Source organism: Notamacropus eugenii, chromosome 4 (genome assembly GCF_028372415.1).
Source record: "Notamacropus eugenii isolate mMacEug1 chromosome 4, mMacEug1.pri_v2, whole genome shotgun sequence".
Lineage (NCBI taxonomy): Eukaryota > Metazoa > Chordata > Mammalia > Diprotodontia > Macropodidae > Notamacropus > Notamacropus eugenii.
In genome coordinates, this window is record NC_092875.1 from 51,900,039 (window position 1) to 51,917,630 (window position 17,592).

Below are 17,592 nucleotides of genomic sequence, written 5' to 3' on the forward strand. Positions count from 1 at the left end.
CATTTTGGTGTGAAAACCTATCTTACAATACAGGAAACTGGGGGATAAGGGGATAAGCAGGGTGGGGGGGATGATGGAAGGGAGGGCATGGGGAGGAGGGAGCAATTTGAGGTCGACACTCATGGGGAGGAACAGGATCAAAAGAGAGAATAGAAGTAATGGGGGACAGGAGAGGATGGAGGGAAATATAGTTAGTCTTATAAAACATGACTATTATGGAAGTCATTTGCAAAACTACACAGATTTGGCCTATATTGAATTGCCTGCCTTCCAAAGGGAAGGGGTGGGGAGGGAGGGAGGTAAAGAAGTTGGAACTCAAAGTTTTAGGAACAACTGTTGAGTACTGTTCTTGCCACTAGGAGATAAAAAATACAGGTAAAGGGGTATAGAAAGTTATCTGGCCTTATAGGACAAAAGAGAAGATGGAGACAATGGCAGAGAGGGATGATAGAAGAGAGAACACATTGGTGATAGGGGCAATTAGAATGCTCGGTGTTTTGGGGGGGAGGGGACAAAAGGGGAGAAAATTTGGAACCCAAAATTTTGTTAAAATGAATGTTAAAAGTTAAATTAAAAAAATAAAATAAGATAAAAAATTAAAATAGAAAAAAGAAATGATGAGCAGGATGCTCTCAGAAAAACATGGAAAGATTTACATGAACTGATGCAAAGCAGCAGAATCAGAACATTGTACACAGTAACAGTAATACTGTATGATGATCTGCTATGAATAACTTAGCTATTCTCAGCAATACAATGATCTAAGACAATTCTTTAGGATTTATGATGAAAAGTGCTGCCCATTTCCAGAGAAAGAACTGGTAGAGCCTGAATGTAGATCCAGGATACTTTTTCTTTACTGTATTTTTTTGGAGGCTTTTTTGTCTATGTTTTCTTTCACGGAAGGATTTACAAGGAAATGTGTTTTGTATGACTACATGGGTATAACCTATGTCAAATTGTTTGCCTTCTCAGTGGGGTGAGGTGGGGTGGGGAAGGAGAGTAAGGAAGAGAATTTGGAATTCAAAATTTTTTTAAAAAGAATGTTAAAATTGTTTATAAAGTAACTGGGGAAAAATAGATATTAAATAATATTTGTTTTAAAAAAAGAACTGCTGGCGGAGCCAAGATGGCAGAGTAACAGCACAGATTTTCTAGAGCTCTCCCCACAAACTCAGCCAAATACCTGTAAAAATGAGTCTAAAGAAATTTTGGAGCTACAGAACCCACAGAACCCCCATGGAATGAAGCAAATCTCCAGCCCAAGACAGCCTGGAAGTCATCAGGAAGTGTCTATCTTGCGGTGCTGGGAGCAGAGCTCAGTCCAGAGTGTGGGCCACACTGGCACAGACAGGACCTGAGCAGGCCTGGGTGGCCCTCCTGGGTGAAGGGGGGACTGAATCTCAGGCATCTGTGGCAGTTTCTAGACTTCACAATTCCAAAACATTGTGGATAAATTGGAAGGTCAGTGGAAAAACCTGTGGGACTTGTGCAAGAGAGTAGAGGGGTCAGGCCCCAGCCCCAGGGCACCAGAGTGGGTAGAGGAATCCAAGGAGGAACCACCGGCAGCAGCAGCAGGAGCAGGGTCAGCGGCAGCAGCAGCAACTGTTTCTGGAGCTCTAGGCCCCCAGACTGTGGGGGGATCAAGCAGTTGACAGTACACCCCCAACCCCCACTGGAAGCAGAGAACTACCTTAACAGAGAGCTCAAAAGTCAAGTAAATAGCTAGGGAAAATGAACAAAAACCAGAAAAAGAATCAGACTATAGAATCTTACTTTGGTGATAAGGAAGACCAAAGTGTACAAACTGAAGACAACAAAGTCAAAGCTCCTACATCCAAAGACTCCAAGAAAAAGATTAATTGGTCTCTGGCCATAGAAGAGCTCAAAAAGGATTTTGAAAATCAAGTAAGAGAAGTAGAACAGAAATTGGGAAGAGAAATGAGAGTGATGAAAGAAAATCATGAAAAACAAGTCAACAGCTTGCTAAAGGAGATCCAAAAAAATGCTGAAGAAAATACCACTTTAAAAAATAGACTAACCTAAGTGGCAAAAGAGATCCAAAAAAGCCAATGAGGAGAAGAATATCCTAAAAAGCAGAATTGCCTAGATGGAAAAGGAGGTCCAAAAACTCACTGAATAAAATAATTCCTTAAAGATTGGAATGGAGCAGATGGAAGCTAATGGCTTTGTGAAAAATCAAGAAATTATCAAACAAAGCCAAAGGAATGAAAGAATAGCAGACAATGTGAAATATCTCATTGGAAAAACAACTGACCTGGAAAATAGATCCAGGAGAGACAATTTTAAAATTATGGGACTACCTGAAAGTCATGATCAAAAAAAGAGCCTAGACATCATCTTTCAAGAGATTATCAAGGAAAACTGCCCTGATGTTGTAGAACCAGAGGGTAAAATAGATATTGAAAAAATCCAACGATCGGAGCAGAGCCAAGATGGCGGAGTAGAAACACACGCATACGCTAGCTCCGAACCCACAGCCCATAAAATATCTGTAAAAAAGAATTGCCAATAAATTCTGGAGCAGCAGAAGCCACAGAACAGTGGAGCAGACGAGATTTCTGTTCCAGAGAGCCTGAAAACCTCTCGCAAAAGGTTCTTTGCGCTGCATACGTGGAGCAGAGCCCAGCCCTACGTTGGCCGCCCAGCGCCAAGAGGAGCAGATCCGAGCAGGGAGCAGATCCAAGCAGGCTTCAGGGACAGAATCTCCAGCAGCCGCGCGGGTCCCTCCACCCACAAGTGAAAAGGGTCGATGAGAGGGTCTCTTTGGTGGGTCAAGAGGGGAGTGGGGTGACCCCATAACTCAGGCCCCCTCGGGAGGCAGCAGCGGAGGTGGGAGCAGACCGGGGCTCCCCAAGCAGGCAGGAGCCCGGATCCAATGTTGAAGGTTTCTGCATAAACCCCCTGAGGGAACTGAGCCTGGGAGGTGGCCCTGCCCCCCACCTGAGCACCTGAACTTAATCTCACACTGAATAGCAGCCCTGCCCCCGCCAAAAGCCCTGAGGCTGGGGAGCAGCATTTGAATCTCAGACCCCAAGCGCTGGCTGGGCAGATCTGGAGGCAAAGTGGGTGTGAAGAGGATATTCAGAAGTCAAGTCACTGGCTGGGAAAATGCCCAGAAAAGGGAAAAAAACCAAGACTATAGAAGATTACTTTCTTGGTGAACAGGAAATAAGAAATACAGGTAAAGGGTATAGAAAGTTATTTGGCCCTACAGGACAGAGGAGAGGATGGAGACAAGGGCAGAGAGGGATGACAGAGGAGAGAGCAGATTGGTGATGGGGGCAACTGGAATGCTCGGTGTTTTGGGGTGGGGGGAGGGGACAAGGGGGGAGAAAATTTGGAACCCAAAATTCTGTGAAAATGAATGTTAAAAGTTAAATTAATTAATTAATTAATAATAAAAAAAAATCCAACGATCATCTCTTGAAAGAGATCCCAAAAGGAAAACTCCTAGGAATATTGTAACCAAATTCCAGAGCTCCCAGGTCAGGGAGAAAATATTGCAAGCAGCCAGAAAGAAACAATTCGAGTATTGTGGAAATGAAATCAGGATAACACAAGATCTGGCAGCTTCTATATTAAGGGATCATAGGGCTTGGAATATGATATTCCAGAAGTCAAAAGAGCTAAGATTAAAACCAAGAATCACCTACCTAGAAAAACTGAGTATAATACTTCAGGAGAAAAAATGGTCATTCAATGAAATGGAGGGCTTTCAAGCATTCTTGTTGAAATGACCAGAGCTAAATAGAAAATCTGACTTTCAAACACAAGAATCAAGAGAAGCATGAAAAGGTAAACTGGAAAGAGAAATCATGATGGACTTACTAAAGTTGAACTGTTTATATTCCTACATGGAAAGATCATATTTGTAACTCTTGAGACTTTTCTCAGTATTAGGGTAGTTGGAGGGATTATATACTTATAGACAGAGGGCACAGGGTGAGTTGAATAGGTAGGGATGATATCTAAAAACAATTAAAATTAAGGAGTGAGAAAAGGAGAGAGAATATATTGGGAGGAGAAAGGGAGAAATAGAATGGGGCAAATTATCTCACATAAAAGAGAAAAGAAAAGACTTTTTCAATGGAGGGGAAGACAGGGGAGGTGAAAGGGAAAGAGTGAACCTTACTCTCATCGCATTTGACTTAAGGAGGGAATAACATGCACACTCAATTTGGTATGAAAATCTATCTTGCGCTACAGGGAAGTAGAGGGGAAGGGGAATAAGTGGGGGTTGGGGGGATCATAGAAGGGAGGTCAATGGGAGCAGAAGGTGATTAGAAGTAAACTTTTGAGGAGCAATAGGGTCAAAAGAGAATAGAATAAATGAAGGGCAGGCTAGGATGGAGGGAAATATAGTTAGTCTTTCACAATATGACTGTTATGGAAGTGTTTTACATAACTACAAATGTATAACTTACATTGAATTGCTTGCCTTCTCAGTGGGGATGGGTGAAGAGGGAGGAAGAGAGAGTAGTTGGAACTCAAAGTTTTAAAAACAAATGTTAGAAATTGTTTTTACATGCAATTGGGAAATAAGACATACAGGCAATGGGGTATAGAAATCTATCTTTCCCTACAAGAAAATAGAGGGAATGGGGATAAGAGAAGGGAGAGGTGTGATAGTAGGGAGGACAGATTGGGGGAAGGGATAATCAGAATGCACACTGTCTTGGGGTGGTCAGAGGGGAGAAATGGGGGAGAAAATTTGTAACTCAAAATCTTGTGGAAGTGTCCATTGAAAACTAAAAATAAACACAAAAAATTTAAAAAAATAAATTACAAAGAACCACCCCACAAAAGTCCCATATAAGTGCCAGCTCTTATTATATTTGTTATTAACTTGTTCTCATCTCTTTCAATAATCTCCCAATCACCCACAAATGTTCTACTTCCTTGATCAAGAATGCTGAAATAGTGCTGATTTCAGCAGCACATGTACTACAATTGGAACTTACAAAGATTAGCATGGTTCCTTCTCAGAGACAACACACAAAATTGTGAAGCATTCCATATTTAAAGAATGCTGAAGTTATTTCGTCAGAAGCCTAAGTTTCTCTTATTCCCTCTCTTCCTAGATCTTACTCCTCTTAAACCTCTTCGTCTTCTTCACGGTGACCTTTAATCCATCTACCCCATATTGACCCTTCTTTCAAAGCCCCCAATTATTGTACAGGGCCCTCTAATCCTTTCAGGTTCCTGGTTTCAAAATCTCCAAGTTATCCTCATCTCCTGACTCTTATTCACTCATATGGGCCTATTTACACTCTTTACGTACTATCTTCCATTTCCTATCTCTGCAGTTTTGCACTGGCTCATTTCTGGAATGCTCTACCTCCTTGTCTCTGCTTCTTGAAATCCTACTTTCCTTCAAGATTCAACACAAGTACACCCTTCTACAAGAGATTTTTCTTGTCCTGTACATATATGTGTGTGTATCTGTATACATACACATATGAACGCATGCATTCATATATGTTTATGTACACATACACATGTGTGTTCTAACTTGTGACACCAGGCATATTTCTATACACATACAGATACATATGTGATATACATATATATATATATGGAAAAAGAGAGAGAGAGAGAGAGATGTGTCTGGTGTCTTATCAGTTAGAAGTTTCTTGATGACAAAGGGACATTTTTGTATTTTGCGTGCACTATTTCTGTCTTTTTATCCTGAGATATCTATCCCTTTCCAAAGATGGGGTTAAAATCACACACATACCTTTTTTTTTTAACCTCTCCTACCTTAACTAAGTAAAAAATAGTTTTAGATGGAATCCAACACTAAGAATTGAAGAACAGGGCCTGTACACCTCCTTGAATCAATCAAAGGCATAGCATGAAAGAACCAAGCAATTCATAACAAAAGAAAGAGGCTCTCTTAGAACAATTTTCTATCTCTACTAGTTTATTCATTGAATTCTCAAGGATATTTTGGGATCCGTATTTGTAATACAGAGGCTTATTATTGATATACAAAGGATAGGAAGCTTCTAGTATTCTGACCACCTGTTCATGTCTCTTTGCAGATATTCAATAGATATTAACCTGCAAACCAGAGTGAAATGTTGGGAATTTCCTACTATTTCCTTACATAATCTGCTCCCTGAAAATCTGGGCTATAATAAATGAGCTTTTCCCTCATCTTGTCCTGAGCTCGGCGTCCAAACAGTTCCCAACCATGACATTCCCATCCCCACACCACCCTTTTCCTTTTCCAGTTATTCTTTATGTGTTTTCTTTCCTCATTAAAATATCTCTTTTCTTCCCTCATTAAAATATCTCCTTCAAGGAGATTCCCTTGAAGGCAGGACAGGAACTCTCTTATTTGTTTGTATTTGTATGACCAGCACTTAGTACAGTACCTGGCACATCAGTAATTGCATATCTACTTTTGTTCCAACTACCTAGCAACCTGTCTGTCTGTCTGTCTCTTTCCCTCCTTTTTGCCCCCTTTTCCTCCCTATTTATCCATCCATCCATCAATCTGTCTCTATATCCATATCTCTCTATCTATCTATCATCTACCTAAGTCTGACTTTTCTGTGCTTTCTGGGGGCAATGACCTGGTCCTACATTACTACCATAAACCCCTCCATTCCATCAAGCAAATCTGTCCAGCTTGGTCATTTCTTTAAGGCTTATTTGTCAATATAAGTTCACATGGATGTTACCCATAGATGGCCCTTTGATTCTCCTTTTAGATTTTAGCCCTTTCAGAGACTCCATCCAACCAATATTGGCCACAGTTGATAATTACAGCAACGTGTCCTTATTGTCTACCTTTACTACTTACTGTTCTGTGAAGTGATATCTGTCTATATCAATCAATTAAGTACCTACTATGTGCCAAGCACTATGCTAAATGCAGGGGAGTATACAAAGAGGCAAGGAACTTTCAAGGAACTTACAATCTAATATATGTTCTAGAAGAATTTCTAAGCATTGTAGCCTGTTTATGATGTGCTCTGAGAACATCTATGAATCTTTTTCCACCTTTTAGATTATTATTATTGTGAGAGGAAAGAGGAAGAAAAGGAGGAGGGGAAGCTAAGGGATACAAAGGCCCATTCCAAAGACTAAGAACAGACCTAGGGACACAGGAAAAAGCGCCCCTTTCATCCATGTGAAAAGGAGTAGAGTGAGGAGGGATTCTCTCTGGTCCAGGCTCATCTCCCTCTAGGCAAGAGACTATAAAAACAGTATGCAAGGCCTTCCTCAATTTCTAGATCTGGAATTACTACAGGTCCCCAGTGGGAACTGTTAGCTGACAGTGGTGGGGAACCTACGGCCTCGAGGCCACATGTGGCCCTCTAGGTCTTCAAGTGCGGCCCTTTGACTGAATCCAAACTTTCTGAAGTCTGGATTCAATCAAAGGGCCTCTCTTGAGGACTTATAAGGTCACATGTGGCCTCAAGGCCACAGTTTCCCCACCGTTGTGCTAGCACCATCATTCTCACCCCTGAGTACTAATGTGAGATGTTATAAATGTCATTACCACTGGACCGTCATTATCACCACTATCTGGCCCAGTCTGTACCCTTAACACCCCTAAAAGGGTTCAGCCTGGCACAGGGAAATTACTTACTTGATGGTGTCTAGGCTGGAGCAGAACTGACAAAGGGTGAGAGGCTTTCCAGTTCCTTCCCACAAGGAGAAATGGTCCTAAATGCAGAGTTGGAAAGTGAGAAACGAATTCATACAGGCCTCTGTCTTGATGTCCCAACCCTTGATGTCCCAAATGTCCCAACACTCCTCCCAGTCCTACTGTCTGGTCAAATTCCAGCTTAATCATAGCCTCCCTCTTCTATCTGATCATCCCCCTGACTCACCCAATCTGACCACCCTCAGTTCCCTCCTCTGAGCATTCAGTTTGTCTCCTGACTCCCTAGTCTGACCATATCCGAAACTCCTGGGTCTAACTTACTTTTGAAGTCCCAGTGTGACTATCTCTTGAACTGCTGGTCTAATAATACTCTGACCCGTCCATCTGACTCCCCTAGACTCTTTAGTTTGACCTATCATGACCTCCTCCCAGTCTAACTGTTCTCTGTCTTCCCAATGTGACCACACCAAATGACCCCAGCTTGACCATGCTTTAAACTGTCTAGTTTGAATATGCCCCAATCTCCAGTCCAGTTATCCCTTTGACTCCATGGTCTGATCATCTGCTTATCCCCAGTCTCTCTCCCAAGGCCTCAGTCTGACCATTCCAAGAACTTCTAGGCTAACCATCTTCCAGATCTCAACCCCCTAGCTTGGCCATTCCTGAAATACTCAATCTATCATTCCTGTGACCCAGCATTTGCTTGTCCCTTTGCCATATCTAGTCTATCGATGGCTTTGTTCTCTAGTTTGACTATCCCTAAATCTATCCCTTAAATTCACCAATCCCTAACCCCTAGTTTGACTGCTCCCTGACCATTTCCTGACATCCCTGCTTACAGTACACAAAGAGCTAGAGGAATGGCTGGTCCACCACTCTGACACCCTGGGCTGGGGAATTCTGGGCCTTGGGAAAGATAACCTCCCTTCCACAAAATACTGGTTAGCACCCAATGTTTTTTTCTTTCTCTTTCTTGCTTGGGGACCATGAGGCTGAGTGGCTCAAGGCTGAGGCATGATCCCTGAGTTATGGGAAAAAGGAGTCATCATTATGACTTCTAGTGAGTATGGGCCAGCTCTCTCCTAACTCCCAGAGCATCCCTATCCTTCTCAGTCTAGGACAGCAGCCAGAACCAGGAATCAGAAATAAGGAAAAGGCTTACCTGTGGAGGTTCAGGAGGCGCTAGGCCCAAGGAACCAGGCTTTCTTGGCTCCCTCAGTCTTCTTCAGTCTCTTGGAGGGCCAAGTTCCATGGAGGGAAAGGCTACCCTGGGTTCCAGGGTCTCAGGGTGGGGAAGGCAGTTAGCGGACAGGGTCTAGGCCCAGCCACCACTGGCTCTAGCTACCACCCTCTGTCAACGAATCTGTTTGTCAACTGGTTTCTCTGAAATGTGACCTATTTCCGTGATAAGGAAGACAGGAAAGAAAAGACGACAGAAAGAGAAAACCACCCACCCAGATGTGGAGGGAGCAACTAGGCCTTTGAAGGTTACGTCAAAGTCACAAACTGCTGTGTATGGAGGAAAATCTTCAAACTGGGGGCAGGCAGGAGTTCCTGGGCCTCAGACCCAGAGGTTGCCTCAGGGACGGTCTCTTATTACATGGTCCCTAGCATCCTACATCTAAAGCTATAAGGGACCCCATCTTTTACAACAGAAGAGGGGGAAGTGACTGACCCAAGGTCATCACAGAGGGTCAGCTCTTCCGACTCTAGAATAAGCTTTCATAACATTTCTCATGTCCTGGTTCCCTTCAGCAGTCAGTCTGCTAAAGCCCATGGACCCTTCTCAGAGTCACATTCTTAAATACATAGAATAAAATACATAAGATAAAGAAGGAAACCAATTGTATTGAAGCACAGTTCGAAAAATATTTTTACAAAGTCAAATCCACAGAGCCCAGGTGAAAAATCCCTGCTTAGAACCAGGGTTATTTATACTATATCATATCATACTGCCTCCTTTAGGTAGGGCGAGAACTCAGCCTCCCTGTGTCCCAAGTCCTCTCCCCCGACCCATGGTTACATCAATAACCAAAGGAAAGGGGGCACCCAGAGCTCATAGCAGCACTAAAGCCCACTAGCCACCAAAGATTCCAGCCTTCCTCCAAGGAAGGCACATCTGTATCCATTGAAGGCCACACTGCCTTCAGCCAGTTGGCTCCTAGCTGGGGAAAACCTTTTACAAAACTTCAACGGGCTTAAATCCACAGCTGGTGCACCATCACCAGCCCCCAGCTAGGCCCCATTTTAGAGCAGAATATTATTGATGAAATTTCCCCAAACTTACTAGAGACCAGGTTCTGAAGGACCTTACCACTGGGACCAAACTTGTCCTGGAACCATGGAATGTTGGGGCTGAAAGGGACTTTAGGGATCCTCCAGTCTAATCCCTGACCTTTCCTTTTTATAGAAGAGGAAACTAAAGTCAGAGAGAAGGAGGGAGCTCTTGTCCAAGGTTACAGAGCAAGGCCTGGAGAGCCTGGCTCAGGTCCGGGGGCTCTCTCTGCTATGGCTACTGACCAAGGGTCTTCTTAAATCCCTGTGAAAGAAGTGTTCTTAACTTACAGTCCTGGATAGATTTCAAGGGATCTTTAAATTTGTTTTTTTTTATAAATGACACAGTTTATTTTAACCACCCACTAACTGAAATTTAGCATTTCCTTAAATTATTTGAAAACCTTATTCTGAGAAGAGGCCCATACCCTTCACCAGGTTGACTGCCAAGGGGTCCAGGGCACAAAAACATTTAAGGACCTGTTTTCTAACAGGATCAAAGATGTTGACCTAAAAGTGGCCTTGGGAATCATCTACTCCAACCACCCTATTTTTTAGAGAAACTGAGGCTCCCAATGCTTGTGACAATAAACAGAAGACAGATTTGAATTCATGTCCCAGGATTCCAAGTCCCACAATCTCTTTGGTGCATCCACAGTACTTTGTAGGCAGCATGGGGCTCCCCTCTTACCTTGTCCCAACTCTAAGCCCATCCCATCCTTTGGGATACTCCAGATTCCTCAGATTCTAATTGCCCAGTATGAACAAGCTTCATCTTCCTTTGATCCTCCTAATATTGTGGTTGTTCAAACATTTTTCAGTTGTGTTCAAATCTTCATGACCCCATTTGGGATTTTTTTGACAAAGATACTAGAGTGGTTTGTCATTTCCTTCTCCAGCTCATTTTACAGATGAGGAAACTGAGGCAAATAGGGTAAAGTGACTTGTCCAGGGTTGCATAGCTAGTAAGTGTTTGAGGCAGGAACTCAGGAATTGAACCCAAGAATCCACCACCTACCTAGATACACCTAATGTCTCCAATTCAGTTCTTTGCTGGCTTTGTCCCATTCCCAAATGACTCAAAGTATAACTGCCCACTCCCATGGGAAGTACCCTAAGATGTGCAGATCAGGGGGCTCCCCTGATCATCCTTGTTTGTTACAAGATAAATAAGGTATCTTCTTCCTCCAGTTCCTCATTGATACCACCACTCCATTTCATTTCATTAGTTGAATTCTTTATTAAACAATTCAATTTATTCAATAACTGCCATGTACCAAGCACGTAGTTTATGTGGAATACTAGAATACAAAGATAAAACAATCTGTGCTTTCTAGGAGCTTAAGGTCTGAGGTAGGATTAAGGGAAGGAGATGTCATGTACATGGAGAAAAATGATTTAAAAGTCTATTCAGTTTTGATTCATTAAACATCTATTAAGTTCTTACAATGTACAAAATAAGAGGCTTTCAGGACAAGGAGCATCCTTGGAGTTAGGCTGACCTGGGTTGAAGCCCTATCTCTGGCACATACTAACTGTGTGACTGAAGACAAGTCACTTAACCTCTGTGCCTCAGTTTCCTTGCCTATAAAATGAAGAGATTGGAATCAAAGACCCCTGCCAGTTCTAAATCTATGGTCCTATTATCCTATGATACAGACCATATGAGTGACCCTGGGCCAGTCACATAATCTCTCAACACTCTAACTTTGAGGTTTCACCTCACATCCAGCAAACTGCTAAGCTCTTTGACGGGAACAGTCAAGATCAGAAAGCTTGTGGAAAAATAGGCACATTCATGTGTTCTTGGTAGAGATACGAGTTGTATAAGCAGTTTAGAAAGAAATTGGGAATTAAATAAATGACAAAAATAAGCCTGAGATTCCAATACTAGGCATATATCCCAAAAAAGTCATTGATAAGAAGAGAATCCCTGTATACACCAAAATATTTCTAGCAGCACTTTTCTTGGGAGCAAAGAACTGGAAACAAAATAGATGACTATCATTTGGGAAATGACTAAACAAATTGTGGTACATAAATATGATGAGATACCTTGGGTGTTATCAAACACTAGCTGTATGATCCTGGGTGAGTCACTTAACCTCTGTCTGCCTTGGCTTCCTCATCTGAAAAGTTGGATTACCAATAGGTCCTACCTCTCATGACTGTTGTGACAATCAAACGAAATAACAATTGTAAAGCACTTAGTAAAGTGCCTAGCACATAGTAGGTACTACATAAATGTGAGCTGTTATTATCATGATTGCGATTGATGATGATGATGGTGAGGATGGACAGCTAGGTGGCTCAGTAGATATAGACGGCTGGGCCTGGAGTCAGGAAGATTCATCTTCCTGAGTTCAAATCTGGCCTCAAACACCTACTAGCTATATGATCCTGGGCAAGTCACTTAACCCTGGTTGCCTCAGTTTCCTCATCTGTAAAGTGAGCTGGAGAAGAAAATGGCAAGCCATCCAGTATCTTTGCCAAGAAAACCCTAAATGGGGTCATGAAGATTCAGACTCAATTGAAAAATGACTGAACTAAAGAAGATGATGATGATTATGCAATAAGAAGAAATAAATATGGTGTGTATAGGAAAGCCTGAAAAGACTTACATGAACTGATGCAAAGGGAAGGAAGCAGAGTCCCAAAAGAAATACACAAGAAGACACATTCCTCCATTCCTTTGCAGAGGCAAGTGGTCCATGGCTGTGGAACATTACATATGTTTTCAAATATTGTTCATGGATTGATTGATTGGTTATGATGAGTTTTTTTCTATTCTATTTCTTAAAAAAATTATTTGTTGTATGAGATGGCTCTGGGAAGAAGAAGAGAGAGACAAAGGGGGAATTTTTATTGTTGTTGTTCAGTCATATTCAACTCTTTGTGATCCCATTTGGGGTTTTCTTGGCAAAGATACTGCACTGGTTTGCCTTTTCCTTTTCCAGTTCATTTTACAGATAAGGAAACAGGATTAAGTGACTTGACTAGGTCATATAGCTTGTAAGTATCTGAGGCTAGATTTAAAGTCAGGAAGATGATGAGTCTCCCTGATGCCAAGCCAGGCACTTTATTCACTGTGCCACCTAGCTTCCCAGAGGGAGAATTTTCCAGGGGGAATTTTAGATAATGTTAAACCAAAGATAACAAAAACTTATTTTTAAAAAATGAGTTGCAAATCATCACTGGTGGAGGAAGTTTTGAGTTTCTACCCTGGGGATTCCCCACTGATGAAGTCACTGGTTTGGGGGGAAAAACGTTGCCCAAAAGATTCTCTTGGGCAGTCTAGCCTCTTCTAGAATGAAGAATGAGTAACAGTATCAACATGGACCTAAGTGAAAGTCCCTGTCTTCAAAGAGCTTACATCCTACTGGGGGGTGGAGTGGAAGTACGTAACATATGCAGAAATACATACAAGTTTGAGGAAGGAGAAAGCAATAGCTATTTGGAAGAGCACAGAAGGCTTCCCACAGGAATCAGCACCTGCAGCAAGCCTTGAAAGAGATGGAGATGAAGGGGGAGTGCATTCCAGGCATTCTATGCCTGTGTCAAGTCATAGAGATGGAATGTTGGGTTTGGGGTACAGCTTAATGGTCCAGTTTGACTGGAATGTAGAGTGTGCACAAGAAAGAAATGGGAAATAAGAATGGGAAGGTAGATTACAGTAAGATTGAGGAGGGCTTTAAATGCCAGGTTGAAAAACTTGAATTCTGGAGCCACTGAAGATGTTTGAGCAGAGGAACGGTTCAACAGTAAGAGGAAGCGATCAAGGCTGCAAGGGAGTCTTTGATGAAGGATGTAGGGGAAGAATGTTAAACAGAATCAAGGTAACTACATAATTATAGTGAAATAAATTAAAAGATCAATTTTAAAAAGTTAATCTCTGAGTAATAGAAATCTCAAGAAGGTCCTGCTGAAGAGATAATGATACAAATTCCCTCACTCATGACAGAGAGATAGGGGGACTACTAGGTTCTTGTATATATTGTCAGAAAAAACTATTTCTACATAGGATATTTTATCTTGATGTTTTTTCTTTGCTACAAGAAAGAACTCTATCCGGGGAAATGAGGTGGTAAATCACACACACACACACACACACACACACACACACACAACATCAATAAATGCTTTTTCTAAAAAGACACAATAAAACAAGGTCCCAGAGGACATGAAATACAGGGGCAGAGTAGAAGAAAGGAAATAAAGGAAGTGAGTGTTGAGGCCAAACTGAGTGAGAATGAGAGAGAAGGCAGGGTTAAGGAGTTTTCCAATGGTAATGGCAGCCTGGAAAGTCCTGAGAAGAAACATCATTGGATTTAGCAGTTAAGAGATTATGAGTAATCTTGGAGAGAGTGGTTCCAGTGAATGGGAAGACTTGGAATCCAGATTACAAAGGGTTGAAAAATGAGTGGGAGGTACAGAAATAGATGCAACAAGTATAAGCAGTTTTCCAGGTGTTTGTCAGTGAAAAAATGAAAGATACAGGACTTTAGCTTGAGGACAGGGCAGGGTCAAGTGCAGTGAAGAGAACTGAATGCATTTGCAGGCACATAGAAGGAAGCAATTGATGGGGAAAGGGGATGTTTGAAGTGAAGGTCTCCCAGCTGAGGTGTAGGATCAAGGTATAAAGACAAGGGTTGGTTTTGACCATCTCTTCCTCAGAGACTAAGACAAAGGAGAAGAAAATAAAGGATCACATAGAATGGTTTTGAGGTATGGAGTAGGGGGAAAGAGGCAGCACATGATGAATATTTGACTTTCTCAGTAAAATAAGAGATGTGCCACTCTACTGAGAGGGAGAGCTATGAGGCTTGGAGAAAGAAGAGAAATTTTGCAATAGACACCGGAGGGTTGGGGGAAGGTATGTGATAAGAAGTCAAATATGAAAGAATAAAAGGATTACTTTTACGATGATGAGCACCCAGTTGAAATCTGGTCACATGGATTTATGGTGGATCCATTTAGCACAACTACATGACTTCCTCCATCTTTTAGGAGCACGGGCATAGAATGGAAAAGGAAACATAGTGCTGGTCACGGTAGGGCAGGGCGTCAGCAGTCAGAAGGCAAAGGTTTTGATTGCAGACACCATGTTTTAAGGACATTGACCATCTAAACAGAATCCAGAAGGGCAGGACAGTGAAAGCTCTTTGAGTATTGATTGAAGGACCTCTCTGCAATTTCTGACTATTGATCCCTCTCTCTGTTAATACTTTTGTTAATGACTCTGTTAATACTCTCTTTTCTCTAGATTTTTGGAATATGAATCATTCCCAGTTTTGCTCACATCTATCTGCCCACTCATTCTCTGTCTCCTTTGCTAGATTCTCCTCCAGATCATTATTTGTGTCTCACTATTGTGATATTATTGGTGTTCCTCAGGGTTCTGCTCTCTACTCCCCCTATACTATTTCCTTTGGTGAGCTCATAATCTCCCATGGATTTAATGACCACCTTTATGTTCATGATTCTCAAATCTACCCATCCTGCTCCAACTTCTCTACTGATCTCCAGTCTCACATCTCCAAATGCCTCTCAAATATCTCAAATTAGGTGCTCAATAGACATCTTAAACTCAATATGTCCAAAACTCATTATCTTTCCCCTACACACTTCCCTATTCCTGCCTTCCCTATTACTGTAGAGGGCATTCTTTCTGGCTGCCCCCCATGCCTGGAACTCTCTTCTTTCCACTGCTTCACATACTCATCTCTGGCTTATGTCCCAACTAAAATCTCACCTTTTACAAGAAGCCTTCCCCAACCCCTCTTAATTCTAGTACCTTCCCTCATTTAATTACTTAATTAAATTTTAATTTAATTAATTAAATTTAAATTTCCTATTTATCCTGCATGTATCTTGCCTTGGATATGTTTGTTTGCATGTTGTCTTCCCCATTATATTATAAGCTCCTTGAGGGCAAGGACAGTCTTTTGCCTCTTTTTGTATCTCCAGTGCTTAGCACAGTGCCTGGCATATAGTAGGTGCTTACTAAATATTTATTGCTTAAAGGAATGGACAATGTTTAGCCTAGAAAAGAGAAGAATTAGGTCAACATGATGGCTATCTTCAAGTAATTCAAAGTCTCTCTCATGAAAAGCAGTTTTCACTTATTCTGCTGGGCCTCAGAAGGCAGAACAAGGAATGGTGAGTGGGAGTTACAGAGACACAGATTTAGGCTGGAGGTAAGGAATAACTGCCTAACAATCAGAGGTGTTCCAAAGTAGAATGGACTGCCTTGGGAAGTAGTGGGTTCCCTCTCGAAGGAGGCCTTCAGTCCAAGACTGGATGACCACATATAGACATTGCAGGACATTGTAGAAGGATCCTTATTCAAACATGGGGTTGGACCCATCAGGAGTGGGAAACCTGTAGCAGGTTTCCTACCCTGGACTAGATGGTCTCCAAGGTGTCTTCCAATTCTGAGATCCAAACAACTAGTCAAGATTATGGGACCTGGTGCAATAACTCCTCTTCGAAAGGGCTGAAGAGGATGAGAAGGTAGTAGTCCCCTGACCCTTGGTAGCCCATTGGATAGCACCAGAAGCAGTAGATAATGGAAAGTCAGTGATACCCTGGACTCAGCAGTTCAAACATCATAGAGGCATTGAACTTGACAGTGAGACCTAGCCTGCAGGCAACAACTCTGATAATATTCAGGGAGATAATGGATAAGGCAATGGTACCCTAGCTTTTGAGTCTTAACCAGCTTGGGGGCAGTAGTGAGAGCCTCAGCTAGCTGCATGCAGGCTACAGAATCAGTCAGAGTCACCAACCAAGTGATGTTGGGGTTGAAGATTGGACCATCCTTATAAGTGGCTGAGGTATGGAGTTAAGGGCCGACTTTCGAGCCGAGGAAAGTGCTGAACTAGAGACCAGCTTATTGCAAGACACATTAATATGTATTTTGAAGCATGACAAAAGAGGCTGGAACAGAGAAGGTCGTGATACAGATACTGAACTCCTCAGGAAAAGAAGGAGAATGTTCTCCCTCCTCACCTCTGCAAACCCCCTAGAAGTTGTCAAGGGTTAGCTGAATTACCACCTCCTTCGAGGGACCTATGTCCTGGTTCCTCATCCTCATTCATCTCTTCCCCTTCCCCCTCCTTGATCAGCCCCCTTCCCAGCAGCTATGCTCCTCTGTCAATCAATCTGTTAACCAGCAAGCCTTTGTAAAGCACCTACTACATACCCAAATGTGAACAGGGTGTATTATTCCCATCTCTTTTTCATGTGTGTGTTTTTTCTACCTACAATGCTCGATACATAGTAGGTCCTTAATGCACTTTTGTTGATAGATCAGTCTGGTTGTTGAGAGATGACTACCACAAGGATCTAGACTGAGTGACACAAATGGATGGGGGATGAAGGTCAAGAGTAGATGGGTTACTGAATGATGGCAGCAGTAGAAGATTTGGGAAGCAGCAGGAAGGAGCAGCCAGTCAGTCAGCTCTTCCTCCTGCCCCATGAGTGAAGGGGCATGATAGAAGAAGAATCACTTACTTGACGCTAGAGAGGAAAGTCAAGGATCTTCTGGAGGGGGTTAGGATGCTATGAGCAAAAGAATATGGAAAGAGCATAGAATTCTAGCTCTAGATCTGGAAGGAGCCTCAGAAGTCATCTAGCACAACACTCCCATTTTACAGGTGAGGAAACTGAGG

At 42.3% G+C, this 17,592-nt stretch overlaps 1 protein-coding gene and 1 non-coding gene across 2 annotated transcripts in view; one reads left to right on the forward strand and one right to left on the reverse strand.

Moving 5' to 3' along the window:
* The window catches only part of ZAP70 (zeta chain of T cell receptor associated protein kinase 70), a 46,806-nt gene extending 37,751 nt beyond the window's left edge, over window positions 1–9,055 (reverse strand). Inside the window, exons 1-2 of the mRNA XM_072600919.1 lie at window positions 8,808–9,055; window positions 7,628–7,704 (exon numbers count right to left, since the gene is read on the reverse strand). The gene's annotated coding sequence lies outside the window, so the exon portion shown is untranslated. The remainder of the gene's footprint in view (window positions 1–7,627; window positions 7,705–8,807) is intronic.
* On the forward strand, window positions 4,945–5,047 carry LOC140502897 (U6 spliceosomal RNA). Its single transcript, XR_011966620.1, has one exon. It is a non-coding gene; the product is annotated as a U6 spliceosomal RNA (small nuclear RNA).
* Window positions 9,056–17,592: the final 8,537 nt, after the last annotated feature.